We start from the raw sequence: 23,441 nt of genomic DNA, 5'->3' as shown, positions 1-23,441 counted from the left end.
TTTCTTGTAAAGTTCTGTCAGTGCCTTGTATATTTTGGAGATTAGCCCCTTATCTGGTGAGTATTGGGTGAATAGTTTCTCCCACTCAGTGGGTGGCTCTTGTATCCTGGGCACTATTTCCTTTGAAAAAGCTGGAGTGGTCATACTGATGTTCTGCCTAATGGATCTATCTAGTGGTGAGAGTGGTGTGTTGAGATCTACTACTATCACATTTCTCTAATTACTGTATTGAGACAGAATGCAATTTGATCTGATGAAAATAGGGATGTTCTAGATATTTTTGTGTCTATTAGAGGCTTGTATAATTGTTCTTTATCCTTTTACTCTGAACCTGTGTTTATCCTGAAATTTTTCTTATTTGTTAATTTTTGATTTTTAATATGCTTTTGCCACTATTGATTTGTTTTATTTTTATATAATATCTTTATTTAAACACTGTGATTACAAACAGGATTGTAGTTGAGTTTTAGGCATAAAAAGAACACCCCCCTTCACCAGTGCAACCTTCCCATCATCAATGCCCCCATCTCCATCCTCCCCCACCCCCCGCTTGTATTGGAGACAGACTTTCTTCTTCCCTCACTCAGTGACATTGTTATGATAGTTCTCAGTGTAGGTATTTCTCTAACTTCACTCACCACTCTTTTTGGTGAGCTTCATGTTGTGAGCTAAACCTTCCAGCCCTCCTCTCCTTGTCTCTGAGGATTGTTGCAAAAAATGTCTTTTATTTTTCTTAAACCCCATAGATGAGTGAGACTATTCTGTGTCTATCTCTCTCCCTCTGTCCTTCTGGCCCTCATCTCTGAGAATTATTTCAATGTCGTTTTTATATAACCCATAGATGAGTGAGACTCTTCTGTAACTATCCTGAAATTTTAAGTGTATTTCATAGAAGCAGAAAATATTTGGGTCTTGTTTCCGATTCAATCCGATACTCTGTGCCTTTTTATGGGAAAAATTTAGCCCACTGTCATTTAAGGAAACTATTAAAGAAAGAGTTATCATGCTATTATATTGTGTACGGTTACTGCTGTTACAGTTGGTCTATAGTACCTTTCAGTTAATTTAGAGTCTGTTTAGTTATTAAAAATGTTAAAAGTATTTTTCTGAAAATATTTTCATTACTCCATCCCATATATACGAGAGGTTTTTGTGTTTAAAACTGTAGGTAAAAAAACTTCTTTTATTTGGTAATTTGAATATGTTATTCCACTCTTTCCCAGATCATTTCATATGAAAATCTTTTGTGATTCTTATGATCATTCCTTTGTATTTAAGGTTTTAATTCTTTCTTTTTGCTTTAAGAAGTCCATCTCTCTCTTTGTATTTTGCCATTTTTATTACTATATGTATTGGAAGTATTCAATTTGGTCTGTTTTGTTTGATACTCATTTTGCAACTGATTATTTTCAGAAAATGGGTAAGTTGTCTGCCATTATCTCTCCCACTAATTTTTCTTCCCCTTTCCTTTCTTCCTCCACATTTGGTTATTCCTATAGTTTGAAAGTTATTTTCTTGTCTGTGTTCAGTCATTTCCTAACATTTTCTTCTATTCTTTTGTCATTCATTTCTTTTTGATTTTTTAAATCAATTCTAGCTTGTAATTTGTCTTTAAGTTGGTCTATATGGTTCTGCCCCTGTGTGATTCTGCTACTATGGCTTGCTAGTATATTCTTTAGTTATTTTAATTCCATTTTTATGACATATCTCATCTTCTGAAATAGTTCGTCACTGAATTGATTGAATTGCTCATCTATTGCTTGCTTAATTTCACTGGCAAGCGATTCCTTGATTTCTGTTGCTCAAGAATTAAGTGTTCATTTTACGTCCTAATAGAATAGGCTTAGGCATTTTGATGAGTTTGGAGATTTTTCGTTTCCTCTCCTTTTTCACAACTAGTTGACCTTCATATTTCCCCATTGTTCTTTGCATTTTGTAGATAGAAATGCTAGAGTTTTATATGCCCATTTACTTAAGAAAGTGACTTATTGTGTAGATTAAACAAACAGTGGCTATGAATAAATCTACTTTTCAGGTCACTTTTATAATCATGCAGGGTATGTGAATATGCTTAAAAATGAACTTCCAACTAATTTCTCAATTTGGTCAACTGAGTTTTGAGGCTGTATACTTTCTGAGAGAAAAAAATGGTAGGATCCATCTCCCTAAAAATAGAGGACATAAATTAGTATGTATCTGCATGGATATTAGTACATTTGCACAGTTTTGGGATGAGGAAACATTAACACTTCATAATAGATGACTCTCTGGGCATAGGGCTGAGAAAGGCGAGTAGTTTATGCTGCATTGGGAAGCTGGAGCAAAGATATTCAATTTCAGAAGTTTATATCTCTCAGTAGGATGATGCATCTGGGATGAGAGTGAAGATAGATGTCAGGATGGGTGATATTCTGAGCCTAAAGCTCAGAAAAGGGAGCAGGTTGTGTACAGGTTGTGTTGAGAAGCTGTGGCTTGTTGGTGGTTTTTATCATGAATGATTGTTGGAGTTTGTCAAATGCTTTCTCTGACTTGATCATATAATTTTTATTTCTTTTTTTATTTAGAAAAAGTCTTATATTGATGGACGTGCACATATCAAACCATCTTTGCATCTCTGGAAAGAATACTACTTAGTCATTATGGATGACCTTCTTGACCAATTGTCGGATTCTATTTGCTAGTATTTTGTTGAGAAGTTTTGCATCTATGTTCATCAAGGATATGGTCCTATAATACTCTGATACACTGTCCTTTTCTTTTGCTGTCTCTGTTTGCTTTAGCTACCAGGTAATGTTAGCTTCATATAAAATTTTTGAGAATATTTCAGTTTCTGCCATTTCTTGTATGAACCTGAAAAGTGTTGGCAGTAGGTCTTCTTCAAAGGTTTGCAATAACTCACTAGTGAATCTATTTGGGCCCACTTTTTTTGTGGGGGTTAAAATTTTTGATAACTATTTCAATTTCCATTATATTGTTAGGTCTGTCAGCGATTCCAAATTATTTTGGTTCAAAGTTGGTAGTTTATAGCAGGCCACATATTCGTGCATATCTTCTAGGTTTATAAATTTTCTCAAAGTAACCTCTGATTATTATAAATTTAAATGATAAGTTAGAAGTAAACTTTGAATTTCTGTAGCATCATAATTAGACCCTCCATTTGTTTTTGATTCAGTTTATCATTGTTCTATTTGCAGGTTTTCTAATAGCTTATTGATTCTATTTATTTTTTTCTAAGAGAAAAATCTTGCTTTCATTGATCTATTGGACTGTTTTTGGGGTGCTCAGTTATTTAAATTCTGCCCTCAATTTTATTATTTCCCTCTGCCTGCCTGATTTTAGCTGATGTTAATGGTCATTTTACAATTTCTTAAGTTGTGCAATCAAGTTATATATGCAGGCCCTCTCTTTTCCTCAGAATTATTCCTCTCTTTTATTGCGTTTTGTTTCCAAAAATCATTTGTTAAAAGTCAATATTTCATGCTAATAATCAGAGTGGCCCTCAAATAGGGCTAAAAATCGAATATATCTTATAAATTGTTTTAAAGTACATATTAATGCAATAAGCCCTAACATATTTTGAATATATATACATATATAAATCATGGACTCCTAGGATGTATAAGTTCATCAGGCTACACAGAGATGTGACGTTACACACTGACATTTCATTGCCAGATATTAATAATTAATAGTGAAATTTTGTCATATAGTTCTGTTATTTATTTTGTTGTGGTGGCAAGATACTAGAAAAGAAGTATTCTGTATGGTAGCATTATAAATCACATTAGTCAATTGTATTTATTTTCTTGTTGGTTTTGTTTTGTATTTTTATGTGTTTGTGTTTTGGGACCACAACTTCTGACACTCAGGGTTTAATCCTGAATTTTCACTCGGAAATAACTCCTGGCAGTATTCGGATACCGTATGGGATGCTAAGGATTGAATCCAGGTCAGCCCCTTGTCAGCAAGACAAATGTCTTACTAAATATGCTATTGTTCTGGCTTTAACACTTATACTTATTATTATAAATGGTATATTGTAGATTTTTATTGTTTTTTTTTTTTTTTTGCTGTTAGAACATTTAGTTTCTCCTTTACTCAACCCTCCATTTCTCAATCAAAAGATGCTTATCTGTTCTGTCTCCCTAGCATTTTCCCATGGGTGTAAAGACAAGATTAATATTTTCCATCTCTCAACTCCTTGTTCCACCAGACCTTTCCATATAAATTAACAAAACTCTTAGAGTTTAAATGTTACAGGAAATGGTTCATATATTTGCTAATTAATTTTGCATTCATCATTCCACACCATTGGACAATTACTGTGAAATTGACTTATAACAGTGTTCTTTTTAAATACAAGTTAAAAGACAAGTGGATAATCTGAGGAACACAGAAATGACTTGAGAATAGCTCAGTTATTTCTAGTATTCCATACTACATATTTTCTCAACTTCAGTCATGTTTTATCAAGAGCATAGATCCAGAGTGTAGTACTGTGGCCAAAAAAACTTCCCTTGAACATGGCTGGCCCAAGTTGTGTCTTCAGCAACAACTCCAAAAGTAAAATATTTGGGGGCTGGAGGGATAGTAGAGTGGATAGGGTGCTTACATTTCACATGTTTGACCTAGGTTCAATTATTGTTACCCCATATGGTCTCCTGATCCATGCCCAGAGTGGTACCTGAGCATAGAGACAGGAGTAGGCCCCAAGCATTGCTGAATGTGACCCCCGCTAAAGGAACATATTTATACATAAGTCTTAATTAGTTTATATATTTTTTACTTGAGTACAAAGCTTAAAAATTGTGGGCAAAAATTTTTAGAGATGCCTTATCTAATTTAATACTTCAAAAAACTGGCAAATTTTAGATTAGATGTGTTTTTGAAGTAACTCAGTTTTATTTATTTGTTCTATTTTAATATATACACTTTTTTCTCTATCCTTACCATGTTTGGTGCTGCTTGGTACAAAAAGCCTTGACTGGGATAAAAGCTCAGAACAAAACCAAATGACAAAGACTGTGTGTGCAGCCTCTCATCCTTACCCAGAATAGCACCAGCAACACAGTATGACACCATACGTTTTTGTATGGGCACAGTAAAAAAAGGGGGAAACCATAGACACAGAAACAAGATCTTATCTTCTAGGGATAAGAACTCACTTTTTATAGCAGAAGGGTGCCTCCCATCCTGAATATGTGTCATGTGGATACAACCAGTCCCTAGGAGATTGGACAGTGTTAGTCCAATCTGAAACCCCAGATCCCCAAATAGAAATGATACAGCTCCGGGCAACACCACCAGGAACTAAGCTCCATTGGGAGATTTATAACACTACTCTGGCACCAACTTGTGCCAGTTTTGATATGACAATGAGGAAAGTAAAACTTGACCTAAGACCAGGCTATCACATCACCTAACACTAAATGAAAATTAGAAGAGATATCGTCCTTTGAACTGTGAAAAGTAAAGAGCACCAACAACAGATAACTGACTTTGACAACCGTGACTGAACAGAGCCTACCTTGGGACTAATAAGGAAAACCCTACCCTAGGCTGTAGCCCAGGACACATAAACAACAACAGCAACAACAACAACAACAAGATGTCTTATTGCAGAGGTCCACCTTGGACAACAGAGACTGAGCAGAAACTTTGGATCCATAACATCCTAGGCTTTGGCTTAGGGACTGAAAGAAAACAGGGAGCAAGTGTTACAGAAGACTGAACACAACAACAATGATGAATAGGAGCCTCTACAACCTAGAGACTCTATCCTAGACCCTGACCTATAACCTGTGCAAATATCAAGATCGCTAGCTACAGTGGCTTGATTTTCTTACACACAACTGAGAGGCATCACAAAAAAGCCTTTGGGTTATGGTAATGAGCATATATGAAGCCAGGGGTTTATCTAATGATGGTATGCTTCAAGGATGGAGAAACCCTGAATCTCTTAGGTCACGAAATTCCCTTTCTTCCCCAATGCTTACTGTGCATGTGCAAAAAAAAAAAAAAAAAAAAAAAAAAAAAGTAGGGGGAACGCCAAACCCACCACTCTAGCACCCGTACTTTTTCTTGTTTTGTTTTGTCTTGTTTTGTTTTGTTTTTTAAAATATGGAACGCTTCACGAATTTGCGTGTCATCCTTGCGCAGGGGCCATGCTAATCTTCTCTGTATAGTTCCAATTTTAGTATATGTGCTGCCGAAGCGAGCACTGTTTTGTTTTGATTTGTTAGTTTTTGACTTTATTTTCCTTCTTTTTTCTTCCACTTTTCTCTTGCCTTTTCACTCTTGTGGTTATTATTTAGAGATTTATTTTTATTTTTATTTACCGGGTCCACTTTTTTTCTTTGTTCTTCCATTTTTTTTCTTTTTTTCTCTCTCTTCTTTCTTTTTTTGGTGGTTGTCACCATTTTTTCTCCCTTTTTTCTTATCCCTTTTATCTCCAATGATGGTGGAATAGATGCTCAATCTACAACAAGCTGTAAAGTGGAGACCAGTTGCACTAGCATTCTGGGGGATAGAGGAGGGAGATATGTGATGCATACTGGGAACCGGGGCGGAGGGAGGACAGCACTGGTGGTGGGACTGCCCCTCATTTATTGTCACTATGCACTATAAATGATGCAGTGAAAGATTTGTAATGCACTTTGGTCACAATAAAAATTAAAAAATTGTGGGCAAAAATTTTCATAGATGCCTTATCTAATTTAATACTTCAAAAATTGGCAAATTTTAGATTAGATATGTTTTTGAAGTATCAAATTAGACAAGGAATCTTTAAAAAATTTTGCCCACAATTTTTAATATTTGTACTCAAATAAAAAATATATAAGCTAATTATGACTTATCTATAAATAATTATTTCTCACATTCATCAATAATTAAATTGAAGGGTTATATTAAAATAACAGATATCTTAGAGAAAGTATATTATGCAATCCAATTTTATAATCTATTAGTTCTTTGTTTCAATTACCAGATAATCAATGATAATTTTCAAATTATTATGTTTTTGCCTTTTTATGTTAGTTCTCTGTTATTTACGTATTTGATTATTATAACTTTTACAAAGTTTACTATCTGTAAGACTAATACAAAGAAAGAAATCTTTTATTGAACAGCTTGTTTTTTTAATTTTTAATTTTTAATTATGAGAACAATGATGCAAATAGGAGAAGGTAAAGTTACAGTGAAAGGACAATCGCTCATAAACAGAGTTCTCAAAAGAAATCCCATTGCTGAAGCCTAAATATTGAACTTACAGTCAAAGAATATTAAGAAAAAGAAGGCAGAACCCATATACAATTACTTTGTCCACAAGTCCCCTGATTGTAGTACATTATAACATTTCTTAGCAGTGCACAAAGCAATCTAAAGCCATGAGATTTATGTGACTCCTTAAATATTGAAGGCATAGTATTGTTTTATATTTTCATGTACATGCATATTAGTTTAAGTTAACATCAAAAGTTTAAGGGTTTTTTAAGGGTTAGAGTCAAAAGAGCACAGTAAAAACGGTGTTAGAGTGGCAAATATTTTTTGTATAGGCCCACCAAAATATGGGGGACATAGAAAGGAAAAGCCTTGGTCTAAGTACAAGGAGACCCTACCCCTGAAGCTTCCTGGCATAAGACCAATTCTAGGCTCCAGGAAAACTAGTTTATTCAATCCAAGTCATTGTCTGTAGTGCTAATACAGTTTTATTTTTCACACAGTCTCTATTGTTGGCATCAGGTTTCTGTATTAAAGATCCTGGAATCTGCACACCCTACATTGAAGTCAGGCTGCTGTGGAGTATCCTCTAGTTTCACCTCACAATTAAGGGGCAATACAGACAGCCCTGTCCCTTAAGCAGGTCATTGTTGTTAAGTCTTCTCAGTGTTAGGGGAAGTCTCTTTTAAGTAGGTCGATGTCAGAGCAGTGGTAGAATCTTCCCTTGTAGAGGATTGCCTGCAGGTGATGTTATAGACAACCTTGGATGTTCTGAGGATGTCTTCCCTAGATCAGGGGTGGATGGAGAATGCCCATTCTTATGAGGCCTGTGCCATGTCTTTATGTCAATGTTCAGGGTGTAAGTGAACAGCTTGTTTTAAATGACACTATTAATAATTCAGTATCTGCTGCAATATTGAATTCTGTTTTTCTGATTTGGGGGCCAAATCCAGTGGTGTTCAGGGGTTACTCCTGCCTCTACTCACAGAAATTACTCCTGAGAGGTTTATGGGGTCATATAGTATACCAAAGATCAAACTCAGCTCTACCTCATGAAAGGCGAATGCCCTACCTTCTATAATATTGTTCTTGTCCCTATTAAGTTTTTTTATGTCACATTTTAGTTAATTAATGTAATAATTGTTTATAATGAGAGACTTAAGAAAGAATAGGCTGTAAGTCTTATATAGAGATCCAGTTCTTTCAAACTTTATTGTTCATATTTTGCCACTAATGTAAATACAGACAACATATGAAACATTAATAATTATGAAATTGTCATGAGTCATGCATGACTAACTTGATAACAACCTTATTTGGAAAATACTGGTTTCAGTATTGAATAGTAACATTTTTAAAAGTTTTGATTTTAAGAATTCCTCGTTTGTGAGGGATCTCCCAGGCCTTAATGTGGAGTGCTTTTTCATGTGATTCTCAAATAGCTGGTAAGGCAATTTAATGTGATGACCAAAGACTGTGTTGCTGATTTGGCCCTGTAATATTAGAGCTTACCTGGGCCAGCTCTGCAGTGGCAGTCACAGTTTCCTCCAAGTTTACACCTGGCAGTGACAGGTGAGAACACATTGTGCTGAAATTTAAACTGATTTCTCTACTCACTGGGTTTGGCTTAACTCCTGTATTATTTCTCCAGCTTCTTTTTTAATTAATTAGTAATTAAGTATTGTTTTGGGGCCACATGCAGCAGCGCTCAGGGATTACTCCAGGTTTCTGTACAGAAAATCGCACCTGGCAGAATGGAGGACTATATGGAATGCTGGGAATCAAACTGGGTCCTTCCTGGGTTGGCCACATGCAAGGCAATCACCATACTCCAGTGCTATCTTTCTCACCCCTTCTCTGGCCTCTTATGCCAATCCTTTGTAAGAATATATGTACTTGGAATAAATTACATCATTGATGCAATTATATGTAGGCCAATTCGAGATTTTATAGCAGAAGATAATAATAAGTTAAAAATATAACATGAAAAAAGACTGAATTTCACAGCATATTATAGATGAATCACAATATGAACAGGTCCACCTGTTTATCAGATTTCTTTCTTCTCATCAATCTCTGACAGTATGTGTGATTGTGATGTGGTGTGGTATAGATTTTCTTCCTTCCTAGAGAGCCAGGAGGGCACAGATAGGGATCGCCAGCTCTCCGCCTCAGCCCAGGCAGTCCTCGGAAACCGTGAATTTGGGGAGAGAGACAGAGGGCTGGGAGGGAGTGCGTGGGTGTAGCCAGCTCGCTGCCTCAGCCTAGACAGTCCTGGGAGACTGTGAGTCAGGAGGACCAGGGACTAGAGGGGTACCATGCTTGCAAGGGAAGGCAGAGTGGAAGTGGGGGAGTTGTGATCTCTTCCCTTTGGCTGAGGTGGCTCTGGGGATAGTGAGTGTAGGAACCAGGAAACAGACAGGAACCACACTTCCAGGTCTGGGGACACCCCACCCCGCCTCTCCCAGCTGAACTCGTGAAAGGCTCAGACTCGTCTAACTTATACCATATATATCTAGTCAGCACAAACCCAGAACCTACCTCAGATAATCCACAGCCCGTAAAACATCATAGCAAAACATTGTGCCAGCTAGTAATAGCCCTATCATACTTAGACTAGCCACCTGGATAGGAAAAATAAAATCCAAATCAAATATATTTTGAAGCACCTCTAATACCATTAGTACAGCAGACCACTGTATTAAACAACTTGTAATCTCAATGTTTAAAACCACCAAATAAAAGAAATATGGGCAAACTAAGGAAGACGCTAGCAGCTGGGGAAATGGAGAGAAAAACCTATCAAGTTACCACGTCCACCAAAATGCATGTGCCCAATAGATGAGAACTTAAAAATGACAATGAAAGTCTTAGCAATGAAAATCAAGAAATCGCAACCCTCTGAAATTAAAAAAATTAGAGGTGAACAATTTAACCAACTCAAAGGAGAACTTTTAGAGAAAATGAAATAATCTATATAACTGAAAATAAAGGAAATAAAAAACATGTTAACAAGCCATAATAGCAGAATCACACAGTTAGAAAAATGCATAGAGGAACTTGAAGATAAACTATAAAACAACAATGAAAAATAATTCAATAAGAAAGCAGGAGACAAAACACTGGAGGAAAAAGTTAGGTACCTAATAAAAAAAGATAAAAGAAATAACTTACGAATTATAGGAATACGAGAAGGGGAGGAAAAAGAGAAAGGAGAACAACAAGTAGTGAGGAAACTAACAGCAGAGAATTTTCCCACCCTCTGAGAAGAAAAACTAATTCAAATCCAGAAGGCAAAAGGAGCTCAAATAAAATAGTCCCTAACAGACACACACTAAGACAATTGGGAAAAAATAAAGAGAAATATGAATTATTTAAAGCAATAAGAAAGAGAAAATCCCTCAAGTACAAAAGAGGGATCATAAGAATAAAATCAGACCTCCCATTTGAAACTTTTCAAGCAAGAAAACAATGGAGTGACATATTTAAACTACTGAATGAAAGAAACTTCCAATCTAGAGTCCACTACCAGGCAGAAATCTTATTCATATGGGAGATAGAATTAAAAACATTCTCAGACAGAAAGAACTCACACTATTTGCGCTAACCAAACCAACTTTAAATGAACTACTCAAAGATGTACTACAAAACCCAAACCCCCAATTGTAACAACAACCACTCTACTCAATACAACAGCTCAACAACCCACTTTGTCAATAATCTTCTTAAATATCAATGGGCTAAGTTCCCCAATTAAAAGTCACAGAGTAGATGGTTGGACCAGAAGACAAAATCCAAATATCTGCCGCCTGCAAGTAACACAAGAACAGGATAGACATAGGCTTAGAATAAAAGGATTGAAATCAATTATTCAAGCCAACAGAAAACAAAAAAAATCTTATATCAGACCAAATTGCATTCAACCTCAATAAAGTGCTCAGAGACCAAGAGGTTCACTACCTACTGATCAGGGGAACAATAGAACAGGAAGTGCTGACTCTGATCAATATTTATGTGCTGATAGCAAAGCCAGCAAAATATGTAAGGCATTTGCTCACAAATCTAGAAAATCACATTGAAGGAAATGTGATAGGAAATTTCAATACTCCACTATCACTTCTAGACAAATACACCAGGCAGAAAACTAGCAAAGACATAAGAGCCCCTAATGAGAAATTAGAGGAAATAAGTCTAATGGACATATGCAGAGCACTCTACCCCAAGAAAACAGAATACACATTCTTCTCAAGAGCACAAAGAACCTTCTCTAGAATTGACCATGCCTTAGAATATAAGTTTGATTTACAAAAAGTCACACATATAAGGATTATTAGAAGCACCATATCAAATCATTATGCAACAGAGATCAAGATTGACTGCAAAATAAAACTGTGGAGAAAATTCAATACCTGGAGATTAAACAACATGCTACTTAACAACAATTGGATCAAAGAGGAACTCAAGGAAGAAATAAAAAGATTCCTTGAGATGAATGTGAATGAAGAAACAAATTGCCAAAATCTGTGAGACACAGCAAAAAGAGTAATCAGGGAAAACTCCTATAAATACAAGCCTATGTCAGGAAAGAAGAAAATGACAAATCAACAGTCTACAAGGACACCTTAAGGATCTGGAAAAACAGCAACAAATAAATCCCAAAACAGTCAGAAGTAGAGAAATAATAAAAACAAGAGCAGAAATAAACAACATAGAAACAAAGAAAATAATACAAAAAATGAATGAGACTAGGAGTTGGTTTTTTGAAAGAATAAACAAGATAGACAAACCTTTAGCAAGACTCGACAAATAAAGGGGAAAACACCCAAGTAAATAGGATCACAAATGAAAGGGAAAAAATTACAACAGAACCTCAAGAAATCCAAGCCATCATAAGGGAGTATTATGAACAATTGTACTCAGGCTAGAGAACACTGAAGAAACCGTCAGGTTTCTGGAAAAATATCACCTCCTAAGACTACTGTATTTTCCGGTGTATAAGACGACTTTTGAAACAAAAAAAGTCAACTGAAAATCGGGTCTATACACCGAGTATATCCCAAAAAATATTTCAATATGCCACTAAACAAAAATTGTCTGAATATTGCCACAAAATAAATTTTCCAACTTGATCCTGAACCAATCACTGCAAGGCTGCTTGGACCACCTCTCTAACTCAGCCAATTCAAGCAGGCATTTTATGCACACAAATTAGACAATGTTCTGTACCAAATCTACACTGTAAAAAGCCTGCTCAGATTGGCCAGAGTCAAAGAGGAAGTCTATTACAGAATAACCTCTGAACCTTTGCTTGTTGTGATTGGCTCACTGTGGTACATACAGTTGCAGCACAGGAACGTTTTGTCTGATACAGTGAATATAGGCCTAAACCTATGTTTTAACTGTAAAATTAGGGGGTCGTCTTATACGCCCGGTCGTCTTATATGCCGGAAAATAAGGTATATAAGGAGGATGTAGAAAGCCTAAACAGTCTAAACACATCTAAAGAGTTTGAGACAGTAATTAAGAAACTCCCCAAGAACAAAAGTCCAGGTCCAGATGGTTTTACAGGTGAATTTTATCAAACATTCCGAGAATTACAACAACAGATCCTCAGGATATTCCAAAATATTGAAAACACAGGAATCCTTCCTAACTTCTTCTATGAAGCAAATATCACACTCATTCCCAAAGACAGCAAAGACCCCACCAAGAAAGAAAACTACAAACCAATCTCACTAATGAACATAGATGCAAAAATCCTCAACAAAATCTTGGCAAAAAGAATCCAACAATACATCAAATAGATTATACATTATGACCAACTGGGTTTTATACCAGGAAAGCTAGGATGGTTCAACATACACAAATCAATCAACATCATACACCACATCAACAAGACAAAAGACAAAAACCACATGATCATGTCAATCGATGCAGAGAAGGCATTTGACAAAATCCAACATCAATATATCAATATCATTTTGAAAACACTCAGAAAATAGGGTTAGAAGGAACATTCCTCAAGATATTACATCTATCTATAAAAATCCCACAGTCAACGTTATCCGTAATGGGGAAAACTGAAAATATTTTCACGAAGGTCAGGAACTAGGCAAGGCTGTCCACTTTCTCCACTCTTGTTCAACATAGTCTTAGAAGTACTAGTGATAGGAATCGGACAAAAGAAGGGAATTCAGTGACTGCAGTAGGGAAAGAGGAAGACAGACTATTTCTTTTTGCAAAAGATATGATGATATACTTAGAAAACCCTAAAGAGTCCATAGTAAAACTCATAGAAACAATAAGCCAATACAGCAAAGTGGCTGGCTACAAAATCAACACACAACAGACAATAGCATTCTTTTATGCAACTAATGAATTAGAGGAGGAAGGCATTAAAAAGTTGATCCCATGTAAAATAGTATCTAAAAATATCAAGTACCTGGGAATCAACCTGACAAGAGAAGTAAAATACCTATACCATGAAAACTTCAGAATGCTTCATAAAGAAATTTAAGAGGATCTAAGGAAATGGAAAAACATTCCCTGCTCATGGATAGGAAGAATCAACATAATAAAATGACTATCTTACCTAAATTACTATATATATTCAATGCAATCCCTATCCAAATTCAGACATCATTTTTTAAGGAATTAGAACAATCAATTATAAAATTCATCTGGAACCAAAAAAGACCTAGGTTAGCCAAACTAATACTGAAAGAAAAAAAAAAAACAAGAAACTGGGTGGGGTGGCATTTCTTTATCTAACCTGAAGATCTATTATAAAGCTGTAGTAATCAAAACAGCATGGTACTGGGAAAAATACAGAATAACAGACCAGTGGGATAGAGCAGAATATCTAGTGATATTTCCTCAAATATACGGCCAATTAATATTTGACAAAGTATCCAAGAACCTGAAATGGAACAAAGACAATCTCTTCAACAAATGGTGTTGGAACAATTGGATCACCACCTGTAAAAAACTAAAGATTGATCCATATCTAACAGCATACATAAAAATCAATTCGAAATGGATCAAAGACCTTGAACTCAGACCTGAATCTATAAAGTTCATTGAGGAAAAATAGGAAGAAAACTTCAAGGCTTATACCTCAAAAAGTTTTTGATGATGGATTGCCAATGGCAAGAGTAATAGCGCCAATGGCAAGAGTAATAGCACCAAAGCTAAGTAAATGGTACTACATCAAACTAAAAAGTTTCTGCATGGCAAAAGAAACACTATCTAAAACTAGAAGACATTGAACAGAGTGGGAAAATGTTTTCACACTAGACACATCACATAAAGGGTTGATATCTAGGATACACAAAACACTCAGAAAGAGGTACTCCACAAAACCTAATAGCCATAGAAAAATGAGAATAAATGAATAGACACTTTTCCAAGGATGACCGACAGGTGGCCAAAAAGGCACATAAAAACATGTTTACCATCACTCATCTTTAGGGAAATCCAAATTAAGACAACAATGAGGTATCACCTTATACCAGTGAGAATGGCACACATCAAAAATAACAGGTCTAATCTTTGTTGGCGGGGATGTGGTGAGAGAGGAACTCTCATCCTCTGCTGGTGGAAATGCTGTCTGGTCCAACCCCTATGGAAAATAGTATGAATGGTGCTTAGTCAACTCAGAAATGAGTTGTCATATGATCCAGCACTAGCACTTCTGGGTATCTATCCCCAAATTGGAAGGATATTCATCCCAAAATATATATGCACTTTACTATTTATTGTGAAAATCAGCACAATAGCCAGAATTTGGAACCAACCTCGATGCTCAACAACAGATGACTGGATCGTGAAGATGTAGTATTATACAAAATGGAATACTACATAGCAGTTAGAAACGACACAATCATGTATCTTGCAGCAATATGGATGGATCTTCAAAATATTATATTCAACGAAGTAAGCCAGAAGATGGATAAATATAGAATGATAGCACTTTTCTAAGATACTTAGAATATATATATACATATACATATATATACATATATATATATATATGAACAGATACAAGGGTGGAAATTGTAGAAACTTAAAACACATATAATGAGGAGAAGTGTTCAAATGAAGTGGAATGGGGGCAACACAAAATATCAAATACCCAGTACAACAAAGAGTCCACCAACAATGGAAACAATGGCCTAGAGTGAATAGGTATGTAATCAACCTCTAATTACAAAGGTCTAATAATGTCCAATGTATTTCACAGAACCAGGTACAGAATATGATTGGAACTCTGGGACACCCACTGTAGTGAATACTAACTGTATATTTAATACCTTAATTTTACCAGGTATAAAATAACCCTTCAGCTTCTTTGTCCACAGTGGCCCTTGGAAAAAGAATGAACATCCTAATCTTAAACCTCGGTATTCAATTAGACTGGATACCATATACTATGCTCATTATAAAAATGTCTTGATAAAATACTCTAATTTAACCACATCCTTTTGCTTATGTCTTCTATTAGGACACAAAGCATTTGTTCATTCAGACCACTGGAACAGTCAATGGCGCACCACAGACCTATGTTACAGGTCCCAAGCATCAAACATGTTTTTGCTAATTACTACTCCCTTTTTATTTTCTTCTTTCTCTCTCCTCTTTTTTCCTCTACTTCTTTTCCTCTCTCTGTTATTCTCCTTCATAAACAAGCTAATTAAATAATGCCCTCACTGTCAGTTGCTCCTTTGGAAAAGTACCTCTATACTTAAGATGCACCGATTGATATTATTAAGGGTAGTCACAGCTTATAGTCCCCACTAACACACTGCTTAATACCCTGTATAAAAACACTGTTTATCTTAAAAAGCGCCAACAACTAGGTAACCCCGTAACCTTATTTAGCAAAGCCCACCCCCGTCAGTGAGGAAGATCCTTGAAAGAGGAGAACCCCCAACCGAAACACCAGCCCAAACTTTTTCATCTTATTTTTTACAGTCTTTACTTATTCTTCTTTCTCTTATCTCTTATAATTTGTTTCTTCCACCTTTCTCTCCTAATCCATATATCAGCCAATTGCTTATCTTTTCTTTTTTTCCTTTTTCCACCATCAGTGTTATCCTCCCTTTATCCCTGTTCTCAAGCAAATATTCCTTGTCTCCCTCCTTTATCCCCCAGAATGCTAGTGTAACAAAAAGAATATATGTTAACACTAATGGAAACCTTTTTTTTTGCAGTTCCAGATATTTTTATTAGAGGGTTCTTAAAGGTTTAGAGTACTTATCTTTTCTTAACGCAAATATTTCTTAAGAGCTCGGACCCAGCCTATAAGGGTCAGGCCTCCAACAACAACCTAATATACAACAAAAATCACTAATATTCATCCTTATGTGGGCATGTGTCTGTAGACAGTGGACTCCTTTCAGATTGCCAAACCTAAAATGTAGACAATACATGCCCAAGGCGTATATAGCCCCTTTTATATATTATTCCACCTCCATTTAAAAATCCTTCTATCCGACGAAACTATGCCTGCCCAGTGGGGCCTGACTGTGAAAAATTGTGAGTGCTGCCTGTGTGTGTCTGTCTACTATCCTGTTGCATGAACCTCTGGGGAGTGGGCCAAAAAGAGGCTCCAGAAAATTCACTCTCCCAGAGAAAAATTCTCGGGCAGAAACTCCAAGGAACTGCTCTATAACATGAAAACCAGCTATGCTCTGCAGAAGCCAGGTCCACTGTTTGTGATGTCAGGCTGGGAAAATCCACGAAACTACGCCTGCCCAGTGGGGCCCGATTGTGAAAAACTGTGAGTGCTGCCTGTGTGTCTCTCTCTACTATCCTATTGTGTTAACCTCTTGGTAGTGGGCCGAAAAGAGGCTCCAACAGAACACTTTGGCTCTGCTTCGCTATGTGGCAGTGCACTCTTTCTAAGAAAAGAACACCATCATAACAAGAAGAAAAAATCACACTAAGAACTGTGCTGGATCACTGAAGCCCAGCATTTATCTCTGGAATGTCTTCTCTGCTGCGTGCTTGGGCCGAAGATTTGATCCTGTGTGAGGCTTCATCCCCTCCCTTGGAGGCAAGTCGACCCATCCAGAAAGGGCGGAGCCAGAGGAGTGTTCTGCCTGCATCATTTAGCCAATGAATACCACCACAACATGTAGAAAAACCCACAATACCAGTGTGACAATGGGGAAACAACACAAGCCAGCATCAGACATAGAGAATGAAGATGACAATTCTGATGGCCAGATAATGACCAACCAATCAACCTTTCAGATAAAGACTTTAGACCAGCAATATGGAAGATGCTCAATGAACTCAAAGGAACCATAGATCGAGTTGAACAGAACACTAATAAGAACCAAGAAAATATGAAGACAGAAATCACAAAACTCCAAACTGAAATAACATGTCAACTAACAGGCCTAAAAAACTCAGTAAACGAAATGAATGACAAAATGGATAACCTCTGGGACAGGGTATCAGAAGCTGAGAATAGACTTGGTGCTGTGGAAGATGAGATACACAACAATTCCATACAGCAGGAGAGATTGGAAAAAAACTTAAAGCAAATGAACAGAAAATGAAAAAATTAGTCAAAGAATGGGAACAGATGAAAATAGAAGTCTATAATAAGCTCAACAGAAACGACTTAAGAATCATTGGAGTCCCAGAGACCCAGGAAGAAAATTTTTAGGAAGAATCAATAGTCAAGAACATCATTAAGGAGAAACTTCCAGAGCTAAAGAATATATGTGATCAAATCCTGCATGCTCGAAGAGTACCAACCAAAAGAGACCCCAGAAAAACCACGCCAAGAAACATCCTAGTCACAATGACAAATCCCACAGACACAGAATTCTGAAAATAGCAAGATCAAAAGTGGAAATTACATTCAAGCACGCATCCTTGAGATTGACAGCAGACATGACACCAGAAACACTCAAGGCCAGAAAGCAGTGGTGGAATATTGTGACAAAACTGAATGAAATGAATGCGTCACCTAGAATACTGTACCCAGCAAAACTCACCTCCTGGTTTGACGGAAGAATACATACAAAAAACAGCTCAGAAACTTTACAGACTCAAAACCAGTCTTAAGAGAAAAAATGAAAGACCTAATTTAAGACAAGACTAACCAAAAGACACACCAAATTTCGATATAAAGATGGTACTAAATTCCAGGACAATACTTTCTCTCAACGTCAATGGACTACAGGCACCAGTTAAGAGACACAGAGTGGCTAAATGAATCAAAAAACTCAATCCAACCTTCTGCTGCCTACAAGAAAGGCACCTGAATAGTCAGAACAAACATAGACTCAAAATAAAAGGCTGGAGAAAATTATCCAAGCAAACAACACCCATAAAAAAGCTGGAGTGGCCATACTAATATCAGATAACACAAACTTTATACTCAGGAAGGTTGTAAAGGACAAAGATGGACATTTTATATTAATCAAGGGGTATGTAGAATAGGAAGAAATAATTCTCCTAAACATATATGCACCGTATGAGGGGCCAGCAAAATATTTAATACAACTGTTGACAAATCTGAAAAATAATATCAATAACAACACAATAATTGTGGGGGACCTCAACACGGCTTTGTCAACACTGGATAGGTCAACCAGACTGAAACCCAAAAAGATTATAGTAGAGCTGAAAAGAGAAATGGAAGAAAGAGGCCTAGTGGATATATATATAGGACACTGTATCCCCAGAAAACTGGATACACATTCTTCTCCAATGTACATGGCACGTTCTCAGGGATAGACTACATGCTGGAACATAAAACATACCTCCATAATATCAAGAGGATAGAAATTTTGCAGACTATCTTCGCTGACCACAACGCTCTGAAATTATTTGTGAATTCCAAAGGGACTCAGAAGAAAAACTTTAACACTGGAAGTTGAACAGCCTCATACTCAATAACCAGTGGGTCCGAGATGAAATCAAGGAGGAAATCAAAAAGTTCCTGGAAACAAATGACAATAAAGACAAAAACTATCAGAGTTTATGGGACACAGCAAAAGCAGTACTAAGAAGAAAATGTATAGCTTTGCAAGCACACATCAGGAAGGAAGAAGGGGCTTACCTGAGTAGCTTAACAACACAGCTAATAGAACTAGAAAGTGCTCAACAAAAGGACCCAAAAATAGGGAGACAGAAGGAAATAACAAAGCTGAGAGCAGAAATCAACGAAGTTGAAACCCAAAAAAGAATCGAAAGATCAACGAAAGCAGAAGATGGTTCTTTGAAAAAGTAAACAAGATTGATAGACCACTGGCAAGCCTAACAAAGAAAGAGAGAGAGAGAGAAACTTGATAATTCGTATTAGGAATGAAAAAGGAGAGATCACTACTGATATGACAGAGATTCAAAGGGTAATCAGAAACTACTTTGAGAAACTCTACGCCACGAAAAATGAGAACCTGGAAGAAATGGATAAATTCTTGGACTCTTATAATCTTCCACGGTCGAAAGTAGAGCATGTAGCATATCTAAACACCACCATCATCAGTGATGAAATTAAAATGGTAATCAAGTGTCTGCCCAAAAACAAAAGCCCAGGCCCAGATGGATTCACTAATGAATTCTTTCAAACTTTCCAAGAGGAACTAATACCAATCCTGGCAAAACTCTTTTATGATATTGAACAAATGGAAACACTCCCAAATAGCTTTTATGAAGCCAACATCACCTTGATACCTAAACCAGACAGAGATGCTACGAAAAAAGAAAATTACAGATCAAATTCGCTGATGAATTCAGATGCAAAGATCCTCAACAAAATCCTGGCAAATAGTATTCAACGCCTCATTAAGAAGATCATCCACCATGATCAAGTAGGTTTCATCCCAGGAATGCAAGGGTGGTTTAACATCCATAAATCTATCAACATAATACACAACATCAACAACAACAAAAATAAAAACCACATGATCATATCAATAGATGCAGAGAAAGCATTTATTAAGGTCCAACACCCATTCTTGATCAAAACTCTCAGCAAGATGGGAATGGAAGGAACCTTTCTCAATATAGTTAAGGCCATCTACCACAAGCCAGTGGCAAATATTATCCTCAATGGAGAAAAACTAAAAGCCTTCCCGCTAAATTCTGGTACAAGACAAGGATGTCCTCTCTCACCACTCATATTCTACATAGCAATGCAAGTACTTGCTATAGTGATTAGGCAAGAAAATGATATCAAGAGAATCCAGATAGGAAAGGAAGAAGTCAAGCTCTCACTGTTTGCAGATGACATGATACTCTACTTAGAAAACCCTAAAGACTCTACCAAAAAGCTTCTAGAAACAATAGGCTCATATAGCAAGGTGGCAGGCTACAAAATTAACACACAAAAATCAATGGCCTTTCTATACACCAATACTAATAAGGAAGAAATGGACATTAAGAAAACAACTCCATTCACTATAGTGTCACACAAACTCAAATATCTTGGAATCAACTTGACTAAAAATGTGAAGGACCTATACAAGGAAAACTATAAAACTCTGCTCCAAGAAATAAGAGAGGACACGCGGAAATGGAAGCACATACCCTGCTCATGGATTGGCAGGATTAACATCATTAAAATGGCAATACTCCCCAAGGCATTATACAGATTTAATGCTATCCCTCTAAAGATACCCATGACATTCTTCAAAGAAGTGGATCAGGCACTCTTGATATTCATTTGGAACAATAAACACCCTAGAATAGCTAAAGCAATCATTGGGACATAGAATATGGGAGGAATTACTTTCCCCAACTTTAAATTTTACTACAAAGCAATAGTTGTCAAAACAGCATGGTATTGGAATAAGGAAAGGTCCTCAGATCAGTGGAATAGGCTTGAATACTCAGAAAATGTTCCCCAGAAATATAATCACCTAATATTTGATAAAGGAGCAGGATATCCTAAATGGAGCAGGGAAAGCCTCTTCAACAAGTGGTGTTGGCACAACTGGATAGCCACTTGCAAAAAACTTGAACTTAGACCCCACTAACATCATGTACAAAGGTAAAATCCAAATGGATTAAAGACCTCGATATCAGACCCAAACCCATAAGATATATAGAACAGCACATAGGCAAAACACTCCAGGACATTGAGACTACAAGCATCTTTAAGGAGGAAACTGCACTCTCCAAGCAAGGGAAAGCAGAGAATAACAGATGGGAATATATTAAGCTGAGAAGCTTCTGCATGTCAAAGGAAATAGTGCACAGAATACAAGAGCCACCCACTGAGTGGGAGAAACTATTCACCCAATCCCCATCAGATAAGGGGCTAATCTCCAAAATATACAAGACACTGACAGAACTTTACAAGAAAATAACATCTAATCCCATCAAAACCGGGCAGAAGAAATGAACAGACACTTTGGCAAAGAAGAAATACAAATGGCCAAAAGACACATGAAAAATGCTCCACATCACTAATCATCAGGGAGATGCAAATCAAAACAATGATGAGATACCACCTCACACCGCAGAGAATGGCACACATCACAAAGAATGAGAATAAACTGTGTTGTCGGGGATGTGGAGAGGAAGAAACTCTTATCCACTGCTGGTGGGAATGCTGTCTAGTTCAACCTTTATGAAAAGCGATATGGAGATTCCTCCAAAAACTGGAAATCGAGCTCCCATACGATCTAGCTATACCACTACTAGAAATGTACACTAGGAACACAAAAATACAATAAAAAAACCTTCCTTACACCTATATTCATTGCAGCACTATTTACCATAGCAATACTCTGGAAACAACCAAGATGCCCTTCAACAGACGAATGGCTAAAGAAACTGTGGTACATATACACAATGGAATATTATGCAGCTGTCAGGAGATTTGAAGTTATGAAATTTTCCTATACATGGATGTACACGGAATCTATTATGCTAAGTGAAATAAGTCAGAGAGAGAGAAAGAAAAACGCAGAATGGTCTTACTCATCTATGGGTTTTATGAAAACTGAAAGACGTTCTTGCAATAATAATTTTCAGACACAAAAGAGAAAAGAGCTGGAAGTTCTAGCTCACCTCAGGAAGCTCACCACAAAGAGTGATGAGTTTAGTTAGAGAATAACTACATTTTGAACTGTCCTTATAATGAGAATGTATGAGGGAAATGGAGAGCCTGTTTAGAGTACAGGCGGGGGTCGGGTGGGGAGGAGGGAGACTTGGGACATTGGTGATGGGAATGTTGCCCTGGTGATGGGTGGTGTTCTTTACATGACTGAAACCCAAACACAATCATGTATGTAATCAAGGTGTTTAAAAAAAAGATTGAAGAGAAAAGAAGAATAAGTAAAAACAGTGAAAATAGGGGCCAGAGAGATAGCATAGAGGTAAGGCATTTTCTTTTCATGCAGAAGGTCAGTGTTTCGAATCCTGGCATCCCATATGGTCTCCTGAGCCTGCCAGGAGCAATTTCTGAGCATAGAGCCAGGAGTAACCCCTGAAAGCTTCCAGGTGTAACTCAAAAACCAAAAAACAAAAACAAAAACAAAAGATAATTAAAAAAACGGTCAAAATAAGAGGATTTGACTAGTGTATCGGTGTTGGGGGGTTTCCCTTTTCAAGGCTCTTAATCACTAATGGAGGTGATCTTTCGTAAATAAATGTTTTAGGATTATATAGTCGCTGGAGCTTTTTAGGCAGGCTAAACACATTTTTCACATCTAGAGTACTAAGCAATGTGGCAGTGAGGATTATGGGATGTGGTTACTCTATGTACTCACCTGCGCTGCATCTTAAGTATAGAGGTACTTTTCCTAAGGAGCAACTGTCAGCGTTATTTTTTAACATAGATTGAATTGATGAAGAAGAATAAAGGAGAGAGAGAAAAAAGAAGTAGTGGGAAGAGAGAAAGAGAGAAAAAAGAAAAAAAGTAGTAGAGATTTGCAACAAGGCGTTCAATGTGTGGGACCCGTAGCATAATTCTGTGGTGCATCATTGACTGTTCCAGTGGACTGAATGCTCATATGCTTTGGGTCCTAATAGAAGATATAAACAAAAGGAAGTGGGTAAATTAGAGTATTTTATAAAGACATTGACATAATGAGCATTGTATATAGTATGCAGTATGATTTGCCTAGGTTTAAAATTAGGGTGTCCACCTTTTGTTTCCAAGGGCCCCTGTGAACAAAGAAGCTGAAGGGTTATTTTATACTTGGTAAAATTAAGGCGTTAAAGCATATTGTTAGTAATCACTGCAGCTG

The 23,441-nt window shown here is 36.7% G+C and overlaps 1 protein-coding gene and 1 non-coding gene across 2 annotated transcripts in view; both read right to left on the bottom strand.

Annotated features, from left to right (window-relative positions):
* The window catches only part of PCDH11X (protocadherin 11 X-linked), a 1,221,358-nt gene that overhangs the window by 685,608 nt on the left and 512,309 nt on the right, over positions 1–23,441 (bottom strand). The window lies entirely within an intron of this gene.
* Positions 6,115–6,221, bottom strand: LOC126000113 (U6 spliceosomal RNA). Its single transcript, XR_007492478.1, has one exon. It is a non-coding gene; the product is annotated as a U6 spliceosomal RNA (small nuclear RNA).

This window comes from Suncus etruscus, chromosome X (genome assembly GCF_024139225.1).
Source record: "Suncus etruscus isolate mSunEtr1 chromosome X, mSunEtr1.pri.cur, whole genome shotgun sequence".
NCBI classification, from domain to species: Eukaryota; Metazoa; Chordata; class Mammalia; order Eulipotyphla; family Soricidae; genus Suncus; species Suncus etruscus.
Note: the sequence above shows the minus strand (reverse complement) of the source record. Positions and strands in the feature narration are given on the sequence as shown.